Source organism: Drosophila suzukii, chromosome 3 (assembly GCF_043229965.1).
Source record: "Drosophila suzukii chromosome 3, CBGP_Dsuzu_IsoJpt1.0, whole genome shotgun sequence".
NCBI lineage: Eukaryota > Metazoa > Arthropoda > Insecta > Diptera > Drosophilidae > Drosophila > Drosophila suzukii.
Genome location: NC_092082.1, coordinates 48109762 through 48133535, shown reverse-complemented (window position 1 = coordinate 48133535; position 23774 = coordinate 48109762). Strand labels below are relative to the sequence as shown.

At 34.6% G+C, this 23774-nt stretch overlaps 1 protein-coding gene across 2 annotated transcripts in view; it reads right to left on the bottom strand.

Annotated features, from left to right (window-relative positions):
* The window catches only part of nAChRalpha4 (nicotinic acetylcholine receptor alpha4), a 449450-nt gene that overhangs the window by 77221 nt on the left and 348455 nt on the right, over nt 1–23774 (bottom strand). Inside the window, exons 9-11 of one of the 2 annotated variants that reach the window (XR_011604420.1) lie at nt 8453–8501; nt 8328–8384; nt 6907–8262 (exon numbers count right to left, since the gene is read on the bottom strand). The exons of the other annotated variant lie outside the window; for it this stretch is intronic. The gene's annotated coding sequence lies outside the window, so the exon portion shown is untranslated. Of the gene's footprint in view, nt 1–6906; nt 8263–8327; nt 8385–8452; nt 8502–23774 lie in introns of those variants that run through there. 2 annotated transcript variants of the gene reach the window in all.

The window sequence follows — 23774 nt, the reverse complement described above, 5'->3', positions numbered from 1 at the left end:
TGTCATGCGTATGAATTTGTGATTGCTTGTGTGTGAGGGGTGCAATGGTTGCACACAGGTCACTTAAAGTATGTTGCTTCTAACTTGTATTAAGTTAAGGGGAGGGTAATCTTAAATGTTTCAATTCTATAGTGGAGGTGGTGGTTCCTAACAGAATATACACAAAAATAAATGAGTTCGTTTGTTTAGTTAAATACGTTTTTATTTAGAGAAGGGTGTTTTGATTTGTCTTGTTTTGTCTTGGAGGGGTGTTTTGTCATGCGTATGAATTTGTAAAACTATATTTAGGCGGAGGGGAAGTTGTTTTGTTATGCGTGGGCGTTTTGTTGATTCAATTAGGGTTGTAGTTGACATCTGTTAGTGTAACCTGTCTGCGGTCGTGTGGCCAAAAGGTGTTGGTTTGAGGGATATTAGACCGCATACTTTGTGGTGTGAAACAAGCGTGAGTTCAGTAACCTCCCCCTCTTTAGCGAGCATTAGATGGGAAAGTGAGCGTAGGAGTGTAAGAGGGGTGTTGGTGGTGGTGGTTCCTAACAAAAACGTTGTTTTGTTATGCGTGGGCGTTTTGTTGATTCAATTAGGGATAGCTTTAATAGGGTAGATTCAATTAGGGTTGTAGTTGACATCTGTTAGTGTAACCTGTCTACGGTCTTGTGGTCAAAATGGTGGTGGTGGTTGTGGTTCCTAACAGAATATACACAAAAACAAATGAGATCGTTTGTTTAGTCAAATACGTTTTTATTTAGTCATATTTGAAAATTTTTTCTCATTCGCTTATAGAAAGAGAAAACGGTTACCTTCTAAGTTTTCAAAAATGTATGTGTTAAGGAAAAATGTGGAAAGTAGTTCAGTTTTAGAAAACTACTTGAGTTGAGCGAACCATCTAGAATCGTCGTGTGAACCCTCCGGTAATTCAAAGCTAAAGTAAAGTTGTGTTAATTTACGTTCCATCCGAATTCGATTTGTATGAGCTTATCAAATGGATAAAAATTAAAATACTTTACTAACTGTAAAGTAAAGTTGTGTGAATTGGGAACTACCCAGATTTGTGTTGTGTAAACTTATCAAATTGATAAAACGTAAAATACTTTACAGTTAAAGTAAAGTATAACAAAGTGAAAAGTACAAGTAACAATACAATACTTCCAAAAACAAAACAAAAATCAAAACAAAAAAATTAATAAGTATTGTTCAAAGTGCAAAATTACCCTATCGGGTAATATTTCGTGGACTCATCATCTGCGAACGGAGCAACATAAGAAGAATTTTGTTGAACCAGTGGATTCAAGGATTGTTCACTACCTATATGAAGACACCAACAATGATGTAATTTATCCAACACAATTTATGGAGGAAGCAGGAGAAGCTTTTCTACCTCACTTGTATCCATTGTTGAAAAGTTATTCATCGGAGAAAATAAATTTTGAACTTTTTGGAGAGTACGGACTTTTGAAGGAAGAAAAGGAATGCATTGAAATAAAGTAATTTCAAAGTAAGATGACAATAATTAGTGCCTACTCCAATATAGAAAATGAATACAAGGAACACATGGAAAAAATTTTGGCGAGGATGGAAGAATTCCAAGAAAGGGATAGTGGATGGACTTTGCTTCATCTCATTCGATTGGAGATGAATATTAATCAATATTCACCTTTAAGAGGATCATCTCTACTACGCTCTTGTTTAGAAGCTAAAAAAGCAATTACAAATGTAAAAAACACAAATGATGAATATTGTTTTAAATGGAGCTTAATCGCAGCCTTAAGTAATCTAAATAAGAATGCGAACAGATGCACAACCTATAAAGTCAATTTAAATGATGAAGTCATTCAAGTTAATGGGATCACACTAAATTTCACTGGATTGCAATTTCCACTTAAGCCTGCTGATATATCGAAATTTATGGAAATAAATAAAGATATAAATATTACACTTTTCGGGTTCGACGATGGAGTTATATTCGGACCTAAATTTTACTCCCCTGAAGTGAGAAGAAATTATATAAATATGTTGATACTGGAGGAAGGATGTAAAGCACACTATACTTGGATTAAAAATCTCTCAAAGTAAGTTGTTTTATCATATCATTACTATATCTTGTTTTTGTTTTTGTTTTTAAATTTCATAATATTTATTTGCTTTCATACTTAAAAAAAATTGTTTTAATTTCGTTTACCTTTTTTTTAGTTTGGTTTCCTCTCAAGTTTCGAGAGACAAACCAAAAAAATGGTTCTGTCAAATTTGCTTAAATTACTCATTGAGTGAAGATGCTGCCAACCGGCATTCAGAAGTCTGTGGGAAAAAAGTCTCACGCTTACCCAACATGAAGGATGCCACATTACGGTACACAAATGTTCAAAAGGAAGTGATGGTCCCATTCACAGTTTACGCTGACTTTGAATGCATCCTTCAACCAATTAATAAAAACGAAACATTAAATTTAAATATTATAAATATACATACCCTGTTTCATATGCATACTATATAAAGTGTGCACATGATAACAGTTTAGATAAGTTTGTTTTAGAAGCTATATTCAGCTCGGGAATGAATTTCGTGTTATCTCTAATAGAAAATTTAACTTTTATATATGAAAACTATATTTCAAATTCTGTTTCTATAATAATGTCAGATGTTGAAGAAGATGATTTCCAAAAATCTAATAATTGTCATATATGCAACACTCCTCTTTTATTGGACAGAGTTAGGGGTCACTGTCACTTCACAGGAAAATTTAGGGGGCAGCCATAATGAGTGCAATTTAAAATATAAAGCTCCAAAATTTATTCCTGTTTTCTTCCACAATTTCACCAGGTATGATTGCCATCTATTTATTTAAGATTTGGCTATCATACCTGGTAAAATAAAGGTAATTCCATTAAATAAGGAACAATATATATCAATTTCAAAAATTATAACTTTAAGTAATGGTGATAACTTTGAAATCCGTTTTCTAGATTCGTTTCGATTAATTCCTTCTGCATTAGATACATTAGCTTCAAATCTAGATAGTGAACAAATGTATATAACAAGATCATTTTTCCCTAATGAAAATCATTTCAACTTAATGCGAAGAAAGGGTGTATTTCCATATGAATATTTAGATTCAGTTGAGAAATTAAATGAAAGTAAATTACCTCCTAGAGAAGCTTTCTATAGTTCCTTAACCGAAAATGAATGTTCAATTGAAAATTATACTCACGCACAAAATGTATGGAATGAGTTTTCTTGCAATAATCTTAAAGATTATTTAGAATTATATTTAAAAACATATGTTTTATTAATGTCTGATGTCTTTGAAAACTTTCGAAGACCACACCAGGATTATCATGGGAAGCTATGTTAAAATGTACTAAAATTGAATTAGATTTATTAACTGATATAGATCAGTATAAATTTATTCAAAGTGGTATTCGTGGTGGCTTAGTACAATGTACATGTAGATATGCTAAAGCAAATAATAAATATGTTGAGAATTTTGATAGTACTCAAAAATCATCATTTATTTATGATTTATTTGGATGCAAATAATTTATATGGTTGGGCTATATCACAATCTTTACCATATGGATGTTTTGAATGGATTTCGAGGGGGGAACTTGATAGTATAAACATTACAGAGATTGCAGATGATAGTGAATATGAATACATTTTTGAGGTAGATTTAAAATATCCTTTAAAATTGCACAATAAACACAACGATCTTCCATTTTGTTGTAATAATCAGTTACCGACAAAGTCAGACTAAATAAAAAAAAATTGCTGATTTAAGGGATAAAGAAAAATAAATAATTCACTATAAAAATCTTCAACAGTGTATAGAAAATGGATTAATTCTAACAAAAATTCATAGGCTAAAAACATATATTGATTTGAATGCATTCCATAGAACTAATGCAAAAAATACATTTGAAAAAGATTTTTTTTAACTTTTAAATAATGCTGTCTACGGAAAAACAATGGAAAATGTCGATAAGCGCGTTAATATTAAATTAATTACTGAATGGGAAAGTGCTTCACCATCCGATTCTTCTGGTCCAAAAAGGCATTTGGGTAGATCTTTTATTTCAAAGTCAAACTTCCATAGTGTCAAACAATTTTCAGAAAACTTCTTTGCCTTTCAAATGAAAAGATTAAATGTATTGTACAACAAACCTTTATATTTAGGTTTTGCTGTATTAGATTTATCGAAATGGAAAATGTATGATTTTCATTATAATTATATCAAACCTAAATACAATGAAAATGTTCAATTAAATTATATGGATACACATTCTTTTATATATACTTTTATTATTATTTATTTTATTATTGTTGAACGTTGATGCACTAAGAGCAGTACAAACAAGTGGCCCAAACGACACCAAGCACGTGCTTGTTACGCGCGGGTCCATTTTTATTTCGGGCAAATACGGTTCGCGAGGAAGGTACATAGAACAAATAAAGACAGGTCAAAACATAGATCAACAAGATTAAAGCAAATGAGCTAAGATTTTAGTTTTTAGTACAGGGATAGAAGTTGAGGAACAAATTAAATGATACAGGTTGTTATAATTATTAGAAAGAACGCGAAAGGGCTCATGCTGACTAAAATTAGATGAACATCGTGGCAAGTTAATAGGATGGTAGTTTCGCATTAGTCTAACAGGAACATTGAAACTTAGGCGGCTTACCAAATCTACAGAATCAATATCGCCTCTGATAAGATTATTCATAAAAATAGTACCAAGCATAATTCTACGGCTTACTAGAGTAGGCAAATTAATTAATAGCAATCTACTCGAGTAAGAAGGCAACCTGACGTTTTGATCCCAGTTCAAACCACGTAAGGCAAAAAGAAGAAATTGTTTCTGTACGGACTCTATACGGTCAATGTGCACTTGATACTGAGGACTCCAAACGGAAGAACAGTATTCTAAATTAGGTCGGACAAGTGAGGTAAATAATAATTTGGTAGTGTATGGATCATCAAATTCTTTAGACCAACGCTTTATAAACCCAAGAACACTCATAGCTTTATTTACAGTAGAGGTTATGTGGGAGTCAAATTTAAGTTTAGGATCTAGGAGAACACCTAAATCGTTTACTGAGTATATTCGGTCCAAGGACATGTTCTGAAGAAAGTAACTCATGAACGTTGGCGTACCCCTATAAAAAGTCATAACGTTGCATTTAAGATAGTTTAAATTCAAAAGGTTGTACTGACACCATTCCTGGAATCTATTTAAGTCTGACTGCAAGCAGAAACCAGATTCAATGTTATTATATGAAAAACAAAGCTTAATATCATCAGCATACATTAGTACACGAGAGTGATTTACGATAGAAGGAAGATCATTTATAAACAGAGTAAACAGCAAAGGGCCTAAATGACTGCCCTGAGGCACTCCAGATGTCACGTTGATCATCTTGGAAACAGCGTTTTTGAATAAAACCCTCTGAGATCTACCATTCAAATAACTTGAAATCCAAGTTAACAGATTATTCGGAAACCCAAGCAGATCTAATTTGAATAAAAGAAGAGAGTGGTTAACAGAGTCAAAGGCTTTACTAAAATCTGTATATATAACGTCCGTCTGTAATTATACCCGTTACTCGTAGAGTAAAAGGGTATACTAGATTCGTCGGAAAGTATGTAACAGGCAGAAGGAAGCGTTTCCGACCCCATAAAGTATATATATTCTTGATCAGGATCACTAGCCGAGTCGATCTAGCCATGTCCGTCTGTCCGTCTGTCCGTCTGTCCGTCTGTCCGTCTGTCTGTCCGGATGAACGCTGAGATCTCGGAAACTATGAGAGCTAGGCTATTGAGATTTGGCGTACAGATTCCTGAGCTTCTTACGCAGCGCAAGTTTGTTTCAGTAGACTGCCACGCCCACTCTAACGCCCACAAACCGCCCAAAACTGTAACTCCTACAGTTTTGATGCTAGATAAAAAAAAAAAAGTTTGCCACGCCCACTTAAACGCCCACAAACCGCGAAAACCTGTGACGCCCACAATTTGCATGCTAGATAAAAAATTTTAACTGAAATGTATTGGTGTCGTCAATACCTATCGATTGATCCAAAAATAAATTTGCCACGTCCACTCTAACGCCCATAACGCTTAAATCTGTCTACCGCCGGTAGATGGCGCATTTTAATCTCGCTTTGCTGCTTGCATATCTCCATTTCCCTTTGAGTAACGGGTATCTGATAGTCGAGGTACTCGACTATAGCGTTCTTCCTTGTTTTTTGTTAAATCCATCTAGTACAAAAGATGTCAATTCGAGCAGGTTAGTGGTGGTCGATCTACGCTTAACAAAACCATGTTGACACGGCGATATTAAAGAGGAGCACAAATGTTGCAACTGAGAGGTAATAATGCGTTCAAATGTTTTAGGAATTGCAGACAATTTGGAGATTCCTCTATAGTTCTGAGCATTAACCTTCGCACCCTTTTTGTGGAGTGGAATAATATAAGAATCTTTCCAGATAGTAGGAAAAACAGATGATGAGATAGACCAATTAAAAAGTTTAAGAATGGGTTTACAAATAGTTCGGGCACAAAACTTAAGAACACACCCAGGGAGTCCATCTGGCCCCGGAGAATAGGTTGGCGTTATAGTTTCTAAATCCCTTAAGAGAGAACTCTCGGTGATTACAGGAGAAAAAATACAATTTGCCCTGTTTAAGTGATTAGGGTAGCTAGAATTAGACCATGAAACAGAACTATAAGTAGATTGGAAGAATTCAGCAAATAAATCTGCAATTTCGGGATCCGTAGATGCCTCAATAGAGTTTAATCGTACGGATGATGGCAATGCTGAAGACTTTCGCTTAGCATTCACAAAGTTATAAAATTTCCTCGGATCCTTTGAAAATTCAAATTTACATTGGTTCAAATACATGGAATAGCAATGAGTGTTAAGTACATTAAAATTAGTACGAGCCACCACATATCTTGAAAAATCGGATGGCCTACCCGACTTTTTGTACTTTTTATAGAAGTTTGTTTTTAGGTTTCTAAGTCTTTGCAACTGATTGGTAAACCAAGGTGGCCTGTCTAACTTAGGAGGAAAACTGTCAGGAACACATTCACTGAAAAAAGAGTTTAGGACACTATAAAATAGTTCCGTAGCACTTTCAATATCCAAGCAATTATATAAATTTGTCCAGTTATATTGTGAAATCAAGTTGTTGAGTTTACTAACACTGAAGATTTTTATAAAGATATTCAGAATGATGTTGAGATGAAGTTTGATACATCAGATTATTCTGATGAATTACTTAATCTCTATAATTTTCCTAAAGCTAATAAAAAAGGTTGGGTTTTTTTAAAGATGAACTCAATGGAAGACCTATGACTGAAATTGTTGGTTTGAGATCAAAACTGTATGCCTTTAAAACATCTAATAGTAATGACAGCTCTGAAAAAACAGTGAAAAAATCAAATGTTAAAAGAAGTGCAATAGATCAATTAACTTTTAATAGTTTTAAAAAATGTTTGTTTTCGGAAGAGGAAGTGGTAGGCTCTATGTCAATGATTAGATCTAAAAATCATCTTTTATCAACATTTAAATGTAAAAAAGTAGTTCTCAGTCATAAAGACACAAAGGTTCTTATACAAGACAATAAAATTAATACACTACAATATGGACATTATAAAATAGAAGAAAAAAGATTAGAAAATAAACTTAATGAAATAGATTCAAATATTTATGTTTATGAACAAAGAATAAAAGAAATAGAGAATTGTCCTAATAGAAATAATTATCAAGAGATTGAAATAGAAAAATTTAAGAAAAATATAGATGAATGTGAATTTGAAATGTTTTATACAGAACTAGAATTAAATTTACTAGATTGTAAAAAAAAATGAATAAATGTAACCTATAAATGTAAATAAGACAGAACAGAATTACAATATTTTCTTTGAATTACATTCAATTTGCTTACTTTCTTCTATACTTAGTGGTATAGTTTGTTTATAGTTATCTATACCACCCTCTAATCTATACACTTTATTGTCATCATTACTTAAAGGAATTGATTTAATGTATTTATCATTATCTTCATCTAAATTAAACGGTATAGTTTGAACATAGTTTTCTATACCACCCTCAACAAGAATAGTTTCATCCTCACTAGATGATCTTGGAATACATGGTTTCGGATTTTCATCATCATAAAGGATTGTATCATGGTCATCATCATCATCATCATCACCATACAAATTAAGAGAAAATTTGCCAACCTCTTTTTTATTAAAGTTTTGGAGTTCTGAAAATATAAATATTTTACTATATATATATATACAAATATTATTTTATATGTATTCAACCAACCTTTTTGAGCTCCATCCAAAATATTATTTTCAACTTTTTTATTAATGTTTTGGAGTTCTGAAAATATATATATATATATTTTATTAGTATATAAAATTATATATATATATATGTATTAAACTCACCTTTTTTTAATTTAATCGAATTATTATTTTCATCTTCTATTTTTATATTCTGCAAGAACAAACATATTTCCCTACTCAATCAGATTATGATATAATATCACTATTATTTATTTTGAAGTCGTTAATATCGTTAATTGGTATTATATCTGTGCTAATCTGACTTTCTTTTTTATTTAAATATTCGACCATCATTTGAGCTGCTAAAGTTCTCTTTCTTAAATATATCCCATTAATTCTTTCTGCTTCCTCTATTTCAATTTCATGGATTTGTGGACCATCACTAAGATAACCTGTTTCTTCTTCTTCTATCTCTTCTCTTTTACTCTCTTGTTTGGAGAGAAGATCAGCATCTTTCAATATTTTGTCATAAACAATCCTATCTTTTCGTCTCTCTGCATTAATTACTTTTTGGGATAAAACTTCTGCAAATTCAAAACAATTAATTCTTAAAGTTGCTAAGGGGGTATTAGTATTGCGTTTAGATTTTTGGTGGCGGTGGCGACTAGATAAATATTTTAAATTCATACGCTTAGATTTACTTTACCTCGACTATCAGATACCCGTTACTCAGCTATATGGAGATATGCAAGCAGCAAAGCGAGATTAAAATGCGCCACCTACCGGCAGTATACAGATTTAAGCGTTATGGGCGTTAGAGTGGGCGTGGCAAATTTTTTTTGGATCAATCGATAGGTATCGACGAGACCAATACATTTCAGTTAAAATTTTTTATCTAGCATGAAAATTGTGGGCGTCACAGGTTTTCGCGGTTTGTGGGCGTTAAAGTGGGCGTGGCAAACTTTTTTTTGGGTCAATCGATAGGTATTGATGAGAACAATACATTTCAGTTAAAATTTTTATTCTAGCATCAAAACTGTAGGAGCCACAGTTTTGGGCGGTTTGTGGGCGTTAGAGTGGGCGTGGCACTGTGCCGAAACAAACTTGCGCTGCGTAAGAAGCTCAGGAATCTGCACGCCAAATCTCAATAGCCTAGCTCCCATAGTTTCCGAGATCTCAGCGTTCATCCGGACGGACAGACAGACGGACAGACGGACAGACGGACAGACGGACAGACGGACATGGCTAGATCGACTCGGCTAGTGATCCTGATCAAGAATATATATACTTTGTGGGGTCGGAAACGCTTCCTTCCGCCTGTTACATACTTTCCGACGAATCTAGTATACCCTTTTACTCTACGAGTAACGGGTATAATAAATAATGAAAGAGTTGTATATTTATGTATGATCCACATTAATTGTTAAAACTTCTTCGTTTTCACGATGTGCAAATGGACTTTTCCGAAGTATTATTCCATCTATTTGTGTCTGATCAGAACGAATGATTGGTGGAGGTTTCCAATTTATCAACAAACTCTTTTATTGAATTATGTATATACTTCATTTGAGTTATCATTTTTATTACTTTACTTTCCAGCTCTGATACTCTTTTATTTCGTAGTTGAAATGATTTAGTTATAGTTTCCATTTGATGTGATTTCGCTTCATTAATTTTATCATCAACATAAAATTTAATAGCCAAATCATTTCCATTTATTGGTTTTGAAGATTTTTTTATTCTTTTTTTCTGAACATTTATGTGACCATCAGTGTCTAGATATATACCTGTAAGACTTTCAACTTCCCTTTTGAAAAGCGAGGAAAAATCTCTATCATTTGAAAAGTGACCAAACTTGACAATAGACATTTTACTATTAAACAAAATGAGAAAATGTTTTCTATTTTATTAATATGTTATTTTTGCTTCCCGCAATTTCATTAGTATGGTTATTATTACCAGCAGCTCTCGATGCCATTAAGAGTTGCAATCTTTCAACAAGTTCATTAACATTATCCCAATATACATAGTTTGGTGGTATTTTTTGTAGTCTCATATACCCAGAACCAGTATGTTCTTCATTTATTGAAGATGATATTAATGGTTTAATAATTGAAGAATATTTTTTAGAACGATTCCCCTTTACTTGACCATCTGGTTGATAGTTTCTTTTGTGAGCACTTGTTTCAATTAAAATGTTTTTATATGATTCTAAATCATTCTTAGTATAATCCTTAGGACTATTATGAAAAATTAAAGAGTATAGACCTGGTGATAGAGTCCATAAGTTTCCACTTCCTAATTCCATCAAATTTTTTTTAATTTTAAGTTTTGTATTACCCAACATTAAAATATTATTTTCTTCTCTTGGTCCATAACTATTGTCTAAAATCTTTTCTTGCTTTAACTAATTAATGTTGAGTTTGTACTTCACCCCGGTTTCTTCATATAGGCTTTCGTTTAAATCATCTGTGTGAGGCTGTTGTGAAACATCGGATTCATCTATAAGAGACTGTTGTGAAACATCAGATTCATCTATAAGAGACTGTCGTGAAAAAGCATCAACATAAGCATCACTCTCACTATCACTTTCGATTACTCTCTCGTGTTACCTTTTTTCTTTTTTACTTTTAGGTACTCTTATTTTCTCTTTCTTGAACTTAGTCTTAATATCATGTGTATCATTAATATATTCCTTTTTATTCAATTTTTTATTTTCAGTGAGTAATTCATGTAAAGGTTCTGTAATAGGTTTAAAAGTTTTCTCCAAATTTGATACGTTCTCATTTTTTATTTGTTTCAATTCATCAAATTTTCTTTTTAATGAATTTCTACTTTTCGTCAATTGTTCTAAAAGTTTACGCTTCATTGTTGTCGTTTTCTCTGATACTCATGTGCTACTGGGAAAAATGTAATATAATTTAAATATAACAAAGGGTTTGAGTTTGAGTTTTATAAAATTTTATTTTTATTTTTATTTATCAAAATAGATACATTAATAATATTAAAAAGTAATACATTTTAAGCTTTATTTAATTTTAAATAGAGATTGTTTTCATTCCTTTTAATAATACAAAAAATATTATCCTTTATATATTCAATTGTTGAATCCTCTAAACTATCTGAGTATCGTTCCGACAAGTACAGCATATACTCCTCAAGTTCAAGAGTGAGGGCCATCCCAAAGGTGGTTTTCTTACGTTGTGCCCGTTGAATAAGGTAGTACACCTCCGATTCCATCTTCGTCTTTGTTAAAATAGGTTTTGGTGCGTTACCATTAAAATCCTTGAGTACTTTCATCATTCCAGGATTGACCATTTTTAGTTGTTTCTTCTTGTAGTTGTTTTCGTTGTTTTTGTTGCTTTTACCTGTTTTTGTTGTTGATTTTAGTTGTTTTTTAGCAGTTGTAACTGTTTTTGTGGTTTAATTTACCGGTTTTTTAGCAGATGTAGCTGTTTTGTTGTTGTTTTCAGCTGTTTTTAGCAGTTGTATCTGTTTTAATTGTTTTACTGTTTTAACTGTTTTTTATGTTGTTCTTCTTGTTGCTGATTTTGATGATTGCAAGATTTCTTAGGTTGAAACTTTAGGCTGAGAACGTTTTAGCTTGAAACTTTTAGGTTGAGACTGTTTGCAGGTGGTTTTTAAATGTGAGTTAGAATAACTTTTGATCGAGTTTTTATACCTTGAGGTAAACTAACCCCCCTGTTCTTTCTCATTCTTGATTTAGAATCGACCAATCAGAGCAGTGAATAGCATGTAAATAGGGTGGGTTTCAAGAATCATAGAGAAATTACTTGATCATAGTGTAAAAGTTAGGGTGGGATAGAGAGTAAGAATTGGAGGGACAGGTGTCCACAGTTGGTACTATTAAAAAACTTGTCTCATAGTTATAGTTAATGTTATTCCCCAAGTATTTCACAATTTCTTTTGGGGGTTGTAAATTTCCAAAAATATCAAAGTAATGTATACTTGTTTTATTTTTGTTATAAGCTACCCAACGCGTACCATTTGATGAACTATCATCTAGGTTTATAATTCCTGACTCTTCTCTCCAAGGAGATTTGGGCAGCGAGTCTCTCATAAACACACCTCGGAAATGTGGAATGTACTTTTGAGCAAAATTCAAAATTTCGAAATTTGAAAGAGGTTTTTTAGGTAGCTTAGTAATTAGTTTTTTGGATTTCCTCTAAATGGATTAAGATATAATCCATAAATTTTCTATAAGGTTTAAGAAATAATAATACTTTCCATTTTCTTATTATGTTGTTTACTCTCTTCTAATTGTTTTTTCCCCATATTTGCATTATTGATAGTTTTAGCATTGGCTGCACTACCAGAGGCGAGACTTCCTAATGCACTTTGTGCAGTCAAAATGGGTACAATAGGTAAAAAAACCACCAATTTTCGGTACATTAATAATACGAGGAATCTTAAAATTTTTTTTACTTCTACCAATTGATTTATTGACTGCTTTACGTGCAACCTTAATCGCACTCATTAGATCTAGTGGCTTCCGAGTTTTCAATGCCCTATTTGAATAACATTTGAAAAACTCTTTACCTTTGATTGCCTTTTCATACACTTTCTCTTTGTTCCCTTTTTCACACCAATTCCGAATTTCTTTTTTGTTTTCATAATATTTGTAACTAAGTATTCTGCTGTTTTTTTTGCAATACTACTATCTTTTGAACCAACACGTTCCCACGCTTTATTTATTAGTACTGCGTCAGCCTTATGTCGATCAGCTAGATCCTTATATTGTGAATATGCAATATCATGTACTCTACAAGCTTCATCCAATTGATTTATCCCACGATCACCGCGCTCCAACCTTTGTTTTAGCTTTGTTCCAGGTCCACAAAAATTATAACCAGGAACATGTACTTCAAATGGAAGTGTGTTAATTATTTTGTTGACTGCAACAGTTACAAAAACTTTTACCCATTTTATATAATGTTTAATCAAGGAGCATTTCTCATCGAATGAAGTACATTACACACGTGAATATGCGTTTAATACGTCAAAAACAAGAAATCTGTGTTAGAAGTATCGAGGGTGGTGATCATTCATTAACAAATTCAGTTCCACGACATAGTTCTTTATTACCCAATACAATAAGAGCATTGGTTGTCGGTCCCTCAAACTGTGGAAAAACAAATGTTATGCTCAGCCTTTTTGAAAGTCCAAACGGGCTAAAATTTGAGAATATATATGTATTCTCAAAGAGTTTATATCAACAAAAGTATGAGTATTCAGAGAAACTAATTAAACCGATAAAGGGAATGGTATATTATACGTTCTCACAAAATGATGAAGTTTTACCACCCGCTAAGGCTAAAGAAAACACTATTTTGTTTTTTGATGATGTTGCTTGTGAAAAACAAAACAACATTCGTTCAAATTTCTGTATGGGGCGTCATAAAAATATAGATTCTTTTTACCTATGTCAAACACATACTCATATTCCAAAACATCTAATACGTGATAGCGCGAATATGATTATAATGTTTAAACAAGATGATTTAAATATGCGTCGTATATATCGTGATCATTTAAATACTGATATGTCCTATGATTCATTTATGAAAATTTGTCAAAAGTGTTGGAGTGATAAATACGGATTCCTCATAATAAGTAAAGATAACGATATGGAAAAGGGAAGATACAGGAAGGGTTTTAATGAATTTATAATTATTTGAGAATATAAGTTTCATTCTGTAAGCTATATTTTCACAGTACATTATTAGACCCCAAAATGAGTAGATCATTCACTCTTACATTAAATGGCAATGAACCCATTACAAACATTTCTTATTTCCCACCCATTGAACTGACAAATGGTGAATATGAGTGTGCACTCATTGACTTTCATATGTACAACTCTATACCCAATGTTGATATAAATAATAATCTATTTCATATTGGTGATAAAGTAATTCAACTTCCAATCGGGTCATATGAACTAAATGATATTTATGATTTTCTAAAAAAAAAAAATTAAAAGATTATGATCTTGAGAAAACACACTTCAAGTTCATATTACCACTACCAGGGAACCTATTTATTTTAATAGAAACAACTCCATTGCACAATTGCTTGGTTTCAATAAGAAAATAATTTACCCCGGCTTGAAAAAAACATATATATCTGATCAACCTGTCAACATTTTAAGAAGAAACACAATACGCTTAGTATGTAATATTGTAAGCGGATCATATATTGATAGTAGACAAGATCATTCATTATACGAATTTGGAATTAATGTTCTACCGGACTATAAAATTAATATCACACCACACAATCTTATTTAGATACCAGTCAGCACTAGAGAAATAAATCCACTCTCTATACACATAACTGATCAGAACGGTGAACTAATAAATTTACGCGGTGAAAACTATACAATTCGTTTACATATAATATTAATATCATCATCAGCACACTTTAAAACATAAAGTTATAGGAAGAGGATCGAAACCAAAAAGACACACACTTACATTAAAAAATAAGTTAATTCTTAAATCACTGGGCTTCAAAGTGCGAGCCTAACTAAAGTTATGGGGTTGAATGAAGTATTGGCAGTACGAGAAAAACCTTTCTCTGATGATAGTATATCAAAGAAAGAATATCACAGTTATTCACCCTATCAACAATCATTTAAACCAAATGATCAGATAAGAAGTACAATTCAAAATCAAGATTAATATGTACTCCCCCATGACAGTCTTCTAAATTTTCAAGGAGATATTACCCTAATTAAGGAAGGGGGAGCGGTACAAACTCAAAATGTTATTGGGAGAATGAGAAATAATTGAATGGCATACTTTTTAGATGAAATACACTATGAAAAAAAGGCGTTTAGATATATAGAACAAAATTTAGTGGTATTACTTCTACAATAAAAAACTTTGTTTCTTTAAATCAATTTGAAAACAAGAGACTTTACAATTCTGGATGGAGTGGAGGAGCCGATTTCAATTTAAGCCCACACTTCAACTTTTCAACACCCCTTAAAAATCTACTTGGATTTGCTGAAGATTTCAAAAAAGTATTATTAAATTGTAAACATGAACTAGCACTATTAATATCAACAAATTTTAATGATGTACTTGAGCAAGATAAAATTGAAAATACACAATTAGTCGAAAAATATTATCTCAATATGACTAATATTACATGGAAAATTCCTCATATAACACCCAGCGATTCAACGAAAATTAAAATGTATGATATTATAAAAAGTGGAACCAATCTACCGATTGCATTCCGTAGTTGGGATACATACATTAATCCTAAACTAAGTATTGGAACAGATCATGTTTGGAATGTTAAATTAGCTGCTAACCGAGAACGTCCACGATTTGCTTTAATTGGATTTAAGGAAAACCACCATCTGATTACAAACAATTTAAGAAATCTTAAGGTCTACTTAAACTCTGAAACATATCCCTACGATGACTTAAACTTGGACTTTGAAAAAGATCGATTTGCTCACCTATATGAAATGTATTGCAAGTTTCAAACTAGCTACTATAACCGAAGTGAATCTCCTTTACTATCACCTACAGAGTTTTTTAAAACTAAAGCTCCTATTATCGTAATAGACTTATCATATCAAAATGAAATGGTTAAATCGGGACCCATTGATGTTAGGATTTCAATTGAACTTACCAAGCCCACTATCGAAAATGTTCAAGTATATTGCGTGCTCATACATGATCGTTTAGTTGAATATAACCCGTTGAATGGAATCAATCATGAGTGAAGACATTGTTGCAATTGATGTGAAGGGATTTCTTGGGAATAATAATACATTTATTCTAAAAGAAATTGGAGTCGTATTCAAAAAGGAAACAATCATAAATTTTAATTTTATCATACACTCTCCACATGATTTTATTGAATTGAATAAAAAATGTAGAAAAACAGCTACTTGGCTAACAAAAAAACATCATACAATTTATTGGAATGATGGAGTATACTTTTTCAAAGAATCACACATGTATTTAAGAGAAATAATTAAAAAACAGGAAATAATTTGTAAGGGATATCAAAAAAGGTTATTCCTACAAAAATTTTTAAAAATTGATAATGTAATTAACATTGATGAAATTGGTTGTCCCTCTCTAAAAATAATGGATGGAAATCACTTTCCATATTGTTCATTACATGCTCGGAATGGTGTCTGCTCTCTGAACAATGCTCATAAAATATTAAACTTTTACACAAACGAAAACTCCTAAACACCTTTTAAACAATTCATTCACATTTTGAGAGTCGGGAAAATAAGTTTACGAAATGACTGATTCTAATAACAATCTTAATATACCGACTTATTCTTCTTTAATAAATAAAATTAATTTTTTTATTAATACATTTGGAAATATGATTTCAAAAGAGGACTTGAAATTACTAACATTTAAATTTATGTACTTTTTTTAATGATAATATAGAAACTTGTGCTTGTTTTCATTTTGTAATTCAACAATATAGAGCTAGAAAATTAATTTCATCATATATTGAAATTCTAAAATAAAGAGAAAACCAAAAAAAAAAATTTCTATTGTTTTGAATTTGTATTCGAGGGTGGGTCTATCATCAGCTGTTGCATTTTTTAACATCTGTTTTCTAAGTATAATACAAAGATTTATCTCTACCAAACTTTAGTTTAAGATAAACATTCAGACTATTACGTTGAAAGAAAAAATGATTTCCTCAAAAATTGAAGAGTTCAAGGAACATGCTACGAAATTGAAATCATTTCATACATTTTTTAAAGATGTAGAAGCCACCCCAGTAATTCATTCAAAGTATGGAGAACACCTATCATCCTGTGCATGGGCATATGATGATTGTAAAGTTGGACCTGACACTTGCAGGTGTATGCATGTTGAAAAGAAAGAAGAAGACGCCTTAAAATTGATGGAAAGATGCATTCATTTATTTAAAAGACTAATTTAACACGAATATGATTAAATAAAAACGTATTTGACTAAACAAACGATCTCATTTGTTTTTGTGTATATTCTGTTAGGAACCACAACCACCACCACCATTTTGACCACAAGACCGTAGACAGGTTACACTAACAGATGTCAACTACAACCCTAATTGAATCTACCCTATTAAAGCTATCCCTAATTGAATCAACAAAACGCCCACGCATAACAAAACAACGTTTTTGTTAGGAACCACCACCACCAACACCCCTCTTACACTCCTACACTCACTTTCCCATCTAATGCTCGCTAAAGAGGGGGAGGTTACCGAACTCACGCTTGTTTCACACCACAAAGTATGCGGTCTAATATCCCTCAAACCAACACCTTTTGACCACACGACCGCAGACAGGTTACAATAACAGATGTTAACTACAACCCTAATTGAATCAACAAAACGCCCACGCATAACAAAACAACTTCCCCTCCGCCTAAATATAGTTTTACAAATTCATACGCATGACAAAACACCCCTCCAAGACAAAACATGACATATCAAAACACCCTTCTCTAAATAAAAACGTATTTAACTAAACAAACGAACTCATTTGTTTTTGTGTATATTCTGTTAGGAACCACCACCTCCACTATAGAATTGAAACATTTAATATTACCCTCCCCTTAACTTAATACAAGTTAGAAGCAACATACTTTAAGTGACCTGTGTGCAACCATTGCACCCCTCACACACAAGCAATCATAAATTCATGTAGGAAACAGGGATGGTCGCAAAATACCAGAAGAGCAAGCAATCAGAGAGACCAGGAGTGGTCGTCGTTTTTAATGATCCAGAGAGCGCGAGTGAGAATAAAACTTTAATAAAGTCAGTCGGTGCCAAGATCTCACGCGCTACGCATGCCAATAAGCATACCCTTTGTACATCATCAAATGTAACACTACAACTTAAGTTTTTGTATTTCTGATTCAAAATAATAATATAAAATAAACATCACACATAATAATTGAACACGTCGTTGTCCCAAGAACATTTGCATCACTGCGGAATTAATGGGGCAACAATTTTGGGGGCTCAACCGGAATAAATTTGGATCAAATACAAACTACAGTCATTAAACTAATAAGTTGTGTGTTTAAAAGTGGTATAAACTTGTGCATTGCGGTGGTAGTAGCAGTTGCTAAAAATCAAAAATTGCTGCGCAATAGAAGACAAAAAATTAGCAAGAAACAGAGTGCGTGACAACGAGAAGAAAATGTTGCGAAATTCAATTTTTGCAACGCAAAAGAGGTAGAAGAAAAACCGACTCAAAGGCGACTGGCGTAACAAAAAAGGAAGCGAAAAATCAGCGAGTACCGAATCTGGGAGCAGCGCAAAAATTTTGTGGTGAACGGCAACCAGCGGAAGGCAGGAGGCTGGTCAAGGCGAAGAAAGTGGTGTTCAGGAGGCTGGTCAAAGCGAGAGAAGCAGGCTGATCGCAAAATTTGCGCGTCAAGATAAAAGAAGGAAGCGGTGTTCAAGAGGCTGGTCAAGGCTAAGGAACCGGTGTTCAAGAGGCTGGTCAAGGCTAAGGAACCGGTGTTCAAGAGGCTGGTCAAGGCTAAGGAACCGGTGTTCAGGAGGCTGGTCAAGACGAAGGAAGCTGGAACTGGTACAGGAGGAGATCGCCGAAGAAGGGGCAGGAAGATCTGGAGAAGTACCAATAGTTGGCGAGCAAAGAGAAGTCAAATTTGGAATTGTATTGGTGGTGAACTTTTGGCGGCTGGAAGACGAATTCAAAGCTGTATGTGTGAGACGGCAGACGGTTCGTTCTGATGAAATTCTTGGTGAGTGGCGGAAAAATTGGCTGAAGGCGACAAGAGGAGACAAGAATTCAGCAATTTTGGATGGCGAAAATTAACTACGAAGAGAGCGGCGAGACGAACTCCAACAACAAGAAGAGAGTCAAGAAGTACTTTCGTATATAACGTAGCAAATTTCAAGCAGGGCATAAAGCTGTTGATTTAACGTAACGTATACCGTAAAGCAGTAATTTGGCTGTGTATTTTATATTTGATATTACTGCTTATCTATATTAATCTATATTACTATATCTATATTACTCCTATATTGTATAAGTATATTTAAGTTTCAATATGAACAGGCAACAGGTTTTGGCACTGCTTGTAGCAGATTTACGCGAAAAGTTAACAGAGCTGGGACTCAGCACAAATGGAAGAAAACCAGAGTTGCAAAATAGACTGCTTGCTCACTATGGTTTGCAAGCTGATAAAGACAATGAAGGCATCGAAGTGGATGAGGATGATGAGGGCTCTTTCGAAAGCGTACATTCCAATAATATGCAGGCAGGTGGTAGGTCCGAAAGAAATGCAGTCGTAGAAGGGCAGAACCTTCAGACAATAAATTCAGCTTCAGGTAGGTCGTGGTTTACATTAAAGGATGTGGAGGGAAGTGTGTCACAGTTTTCAGGAACTAATTCACCTGACATTAATCAGTGGATTGAGGAACTAGAAGAGTGTGCACTGACGGTGGAATGGAGACAATTAAAGATCTTTATTTTTGCTAAACAATTGCTCAGTGGAGCGGCCAAACTTTATGTACGTAGTCAGCGAGATTTTCGGGATTGGAGATCGTTGAAAAACATATTGCTCGACGAATTCGGTGTGAGGGTGTCATCAGCAGAGGTTCATCGTAGACTTGGCAAACGGCAGCAAAAGAAAACTGAATCGTTGCATGAGTACCTCTACGCGTTAATGGAATTGGCAAAGCCAATTGATCTTGATGACGAGAGCTTGATCGAATACTTTGTCGACGGTATTCCAGACTCCAAGGTGAACAAGGCTTTACTCTACCAAGCAAAAAGCATGAGACAGTTGAAAGTACAAATAGAGGCATATCAGAAGATGCGAGGATCAGGAAAACAAGTTAGGTATGACACTCATTTCAATAAAGGTGAGAAAGAGTCAGTAAAGGCAGTGGAAAAAGTTAGGAAATGTTTCAACTGTGGAGACGAGGGTCATGTCAAACGAGATTGCCCAAAGAGGGACTACAAATGCTTCAGATGCAACCAGCCAGGACACAGAGCAGCTCAGTGCAAGGTCGAAATGGTAGCGAAGCAGGAAAAGACAACAAATCTTGTACAGATGGAAGGCAGGGCGATGCCAACAAGCACTGGAGTTGAAGTACATTTCGGTCGGAAAAGTTATCTTTAAAGGGTTGATAGATACGGGAGCGGATTTGTGTTTAATGCGGCGCAGTATTTTCTTAAAGCTTGGAGTAGATAAATTGACAGGTGACCAAAAATGTTTGACTGGAATAGGAGAAAGCCAGATTTTGACTTTTGGAAGTCTGACAATTCCAGTGCAGATTGATGGTATTAACCTTCAGGTAGAGTTCCACATCATATCGGACGAGGACATGGTCGAACTCTCTTAGACAGCGTTGATATGGAGATAACCAAAAACGGAACAGAACTGGTTCGCAGAGCAGAGAGTCACAAAAGCGCTACGTTCAAGAACAAGACAGAAGTTCATGCACAGAGTTGTTGGCTGAGTTTGGGAGCTTGTGTATGATCACTTTAGAGCAGACAGAAACTAAGAAAGATATAGAACTATCTCACTTGCCACACTCTCAGAGAGGTATCGTGAAGCGGACGAATACAAGCCGAAGAGAAATATTCATTGCCCTGTCGAGATGAAGATTATACTCACTGATGAATCTCCAGTATTTCAACATCCTCGACGTATTCCTTACACCGATCAGAAGGTAGTAGATGCGCAGGTTCAAGAGTGGCTCGAACAGAATATTATCAAGCCGAGTACTTCAGAGTTCGCTTCTCCGATCGTACCTGTAGCAAAAAAGAACGGACAGAAACGGTTGTGTAGCGATTACCGCAAGTTGAACGAGAAAATTGTGAGGGATAACTTTCCAATGGTACAAATGGACAGCGTTATAGAGAAGTTACAGGGCGCGAGGATTTTCACAACACTATATTTAACAAACGGTTATTTTCATGTACCAGTAGAAGTTGACTCACAAAAGTATACTTCATTTGTTACACAGAATGGACAATTCGAGTTCTTCTACGTGCCCTTTGGCATTTCAAACTCACCGGCAGTTTTTACCCGTTTTATAATGGCAGTTCTTAGGGACCTTATTAATAACGGTGACGCATTTGTCTACACCCAGTGATGAAAAAACTCAGGCGGTAGCACATTTTTCCATACCCACTGATCGTAAGGCTATACAGCGATTTCTTGGATTGACATCGTATTTTAGGACGTTCGTAGATGGGTATGCGGTTATAGCAAAGCCGTTGTCAGATTTGCTGAGGAAGGATGTCAAATTTGAGTTCAGAGAATTGCAGCAGGTAGCATTCGAGCAATTAAAGGCAGCATTGACTAGGAAACCAGTTTTGAAGCTGTACAATCCTAAATTGACCAAAGAGATACACACGGATGCGTCTAAGTTTGGTTTTGGCGCAGTCCTTCTACAAAAGGATCCAGAAGACAGTCAGTTGCACCCCGTCATGTACATGAGTCGGAAAACCAAACCATGTGAGGAAAAATATCACTCATACGAGCTGGAGGTGCTAGCAGTCATCGCAGCACTGACCAAATGGCGTGTATATGTCTTGGGAACGAAATTCAAAATAATCACTGATTGTAATGCGTTCGCCATGACGAAGAAAAAGAAAGAAGTTCCATTACATTGGCAGGTATGATGTAGAGAAAGTTGGAGATAGCGAAGGACCTTTGAAAACATCCACTTTGGCTGAGTTTATGAAGGAGTTCGGGACGAACACCACGTCAGGAGGGCCGAATGTAGGAAACAGGGATGGTCGCAAAATACCAGAAGAGCAAGCAATCAGAGAGACCAGGAGTGGTCGTCGTTTTTAATGATCCAGAGAGCGCGAGAGAGAATAAAACTTTAATAAAGTCAGTCGGTGCCAAGATCTCACGCGCTACGCATGCCAATAAGCATACCCTTTGTACATCATTAAATGTAACACTGCAACTTAAGTTTTTGTATTTCTGATTCCAAATAATAATATAAAATAAACATCACACATAATAATTGAACACGTCGTTGTCCCAAGAACATTTGCATCACTGCGGAATTAATGGGGCCACATTCATACGCATGACAAAACACCCCTCTTACACTCCTACACACCCTATTCGGGTAAAGATCACTCTAAACAACCACAAAATCCTACACATGTCATTTGCCTCCCTATCACACACACCTTTAGGGTGAGAAAAAGACAAGACAAAACAAGACATATCAAAACACCCCTCTCACACACTCCTACACACCCCTTTCTAACCTCATTAAGTGACTAATTAGGGTCTCCACCATCACCAACCCCTTTTTCTAATTATGCTAATTAGGTCATTAAAACACCTTCGCGCAACCATGCGTGACTAATTAGGGTCACCACCACCCCCTTTTTTGACATGATTTATTACCTAGTGAGACAGCTCCCGTATTACCTATCTACTCTTGTCGATGCGGAACTCGACAAATATTCCCTGTCACGACTGATACAGGAAGTTCAGGAAATGATTTTTCGGACAAGGGCTCGGCTTAATTAAAAAAACAAGGAAGAACGCTATAGTCGAGTACCTCGACTATCAGATACCCGTTACTCAGCTATATGGAGATATGCAAGCAGCAAAGCGAGATTAAAATGCGCCACCTACCGCCGGTATACAGATTTAAGCGTTATGGGCGTTAGAGTGGCCGTGGCAAATTTTTTTTTAGATCAATCGATAGGTATCGACGAGACCAATACATTTCAGTTAAAATTTTTTATCTAGCATGAAAATTGTGGGCGTCACGGGATTTCGCGGCTTGTGGGCGTTAAAGTGGGCGTGGCAAACTTTTTTTTGGGTCAATCGATAGGTATTGATGAGAACAATACATTTCAGTTAAAATTTGTATTCTAGCATCAAAACTGTAGGAGCCACAGTTTTGGGCGGTTTGTGGGCGTTAGAGTGGGCGTGGCACTGTGCCGAAACAAACTTGCGCTGCGTAAGAAGCTCAGGAATCTGCACGCCAAATCTCAATAGCCTAGCTCCCATAGTTTCCGAGATCTCAGCGTTCATCCGGACGGACAGACAGACGGACAGACGGACAGACGGACATGGCTAGATCGACTATAATTAAACAATTTATAAAAAATTATTTTTCCTTAATTCCTATGTGAGATGGGATATAGTTTTCCGATCCGGCTCTTTCCCGCTATGTACTATTTGCAGCAGACTAACCACTTTTGGGAATATTTCATAGCTTTAAAACAGAGAGGCTAGTTCTCGTAGAAACCTTCATACTGACGGGCAGTCGGACATACCGACATAGCTAGATCACTGCGTTGTAAAATTCCGACTAAAATCATTATATAAAACGAGAAAGGAAGCTTACTTCGGCCTTTACCCTTGCAGGACGTTCCCAAAGGAGCATTGTCAATAGTATACAGAGTGTTCAGATTTGTAGAAAACTAAAAAATAATTACAGAAATGTTAAG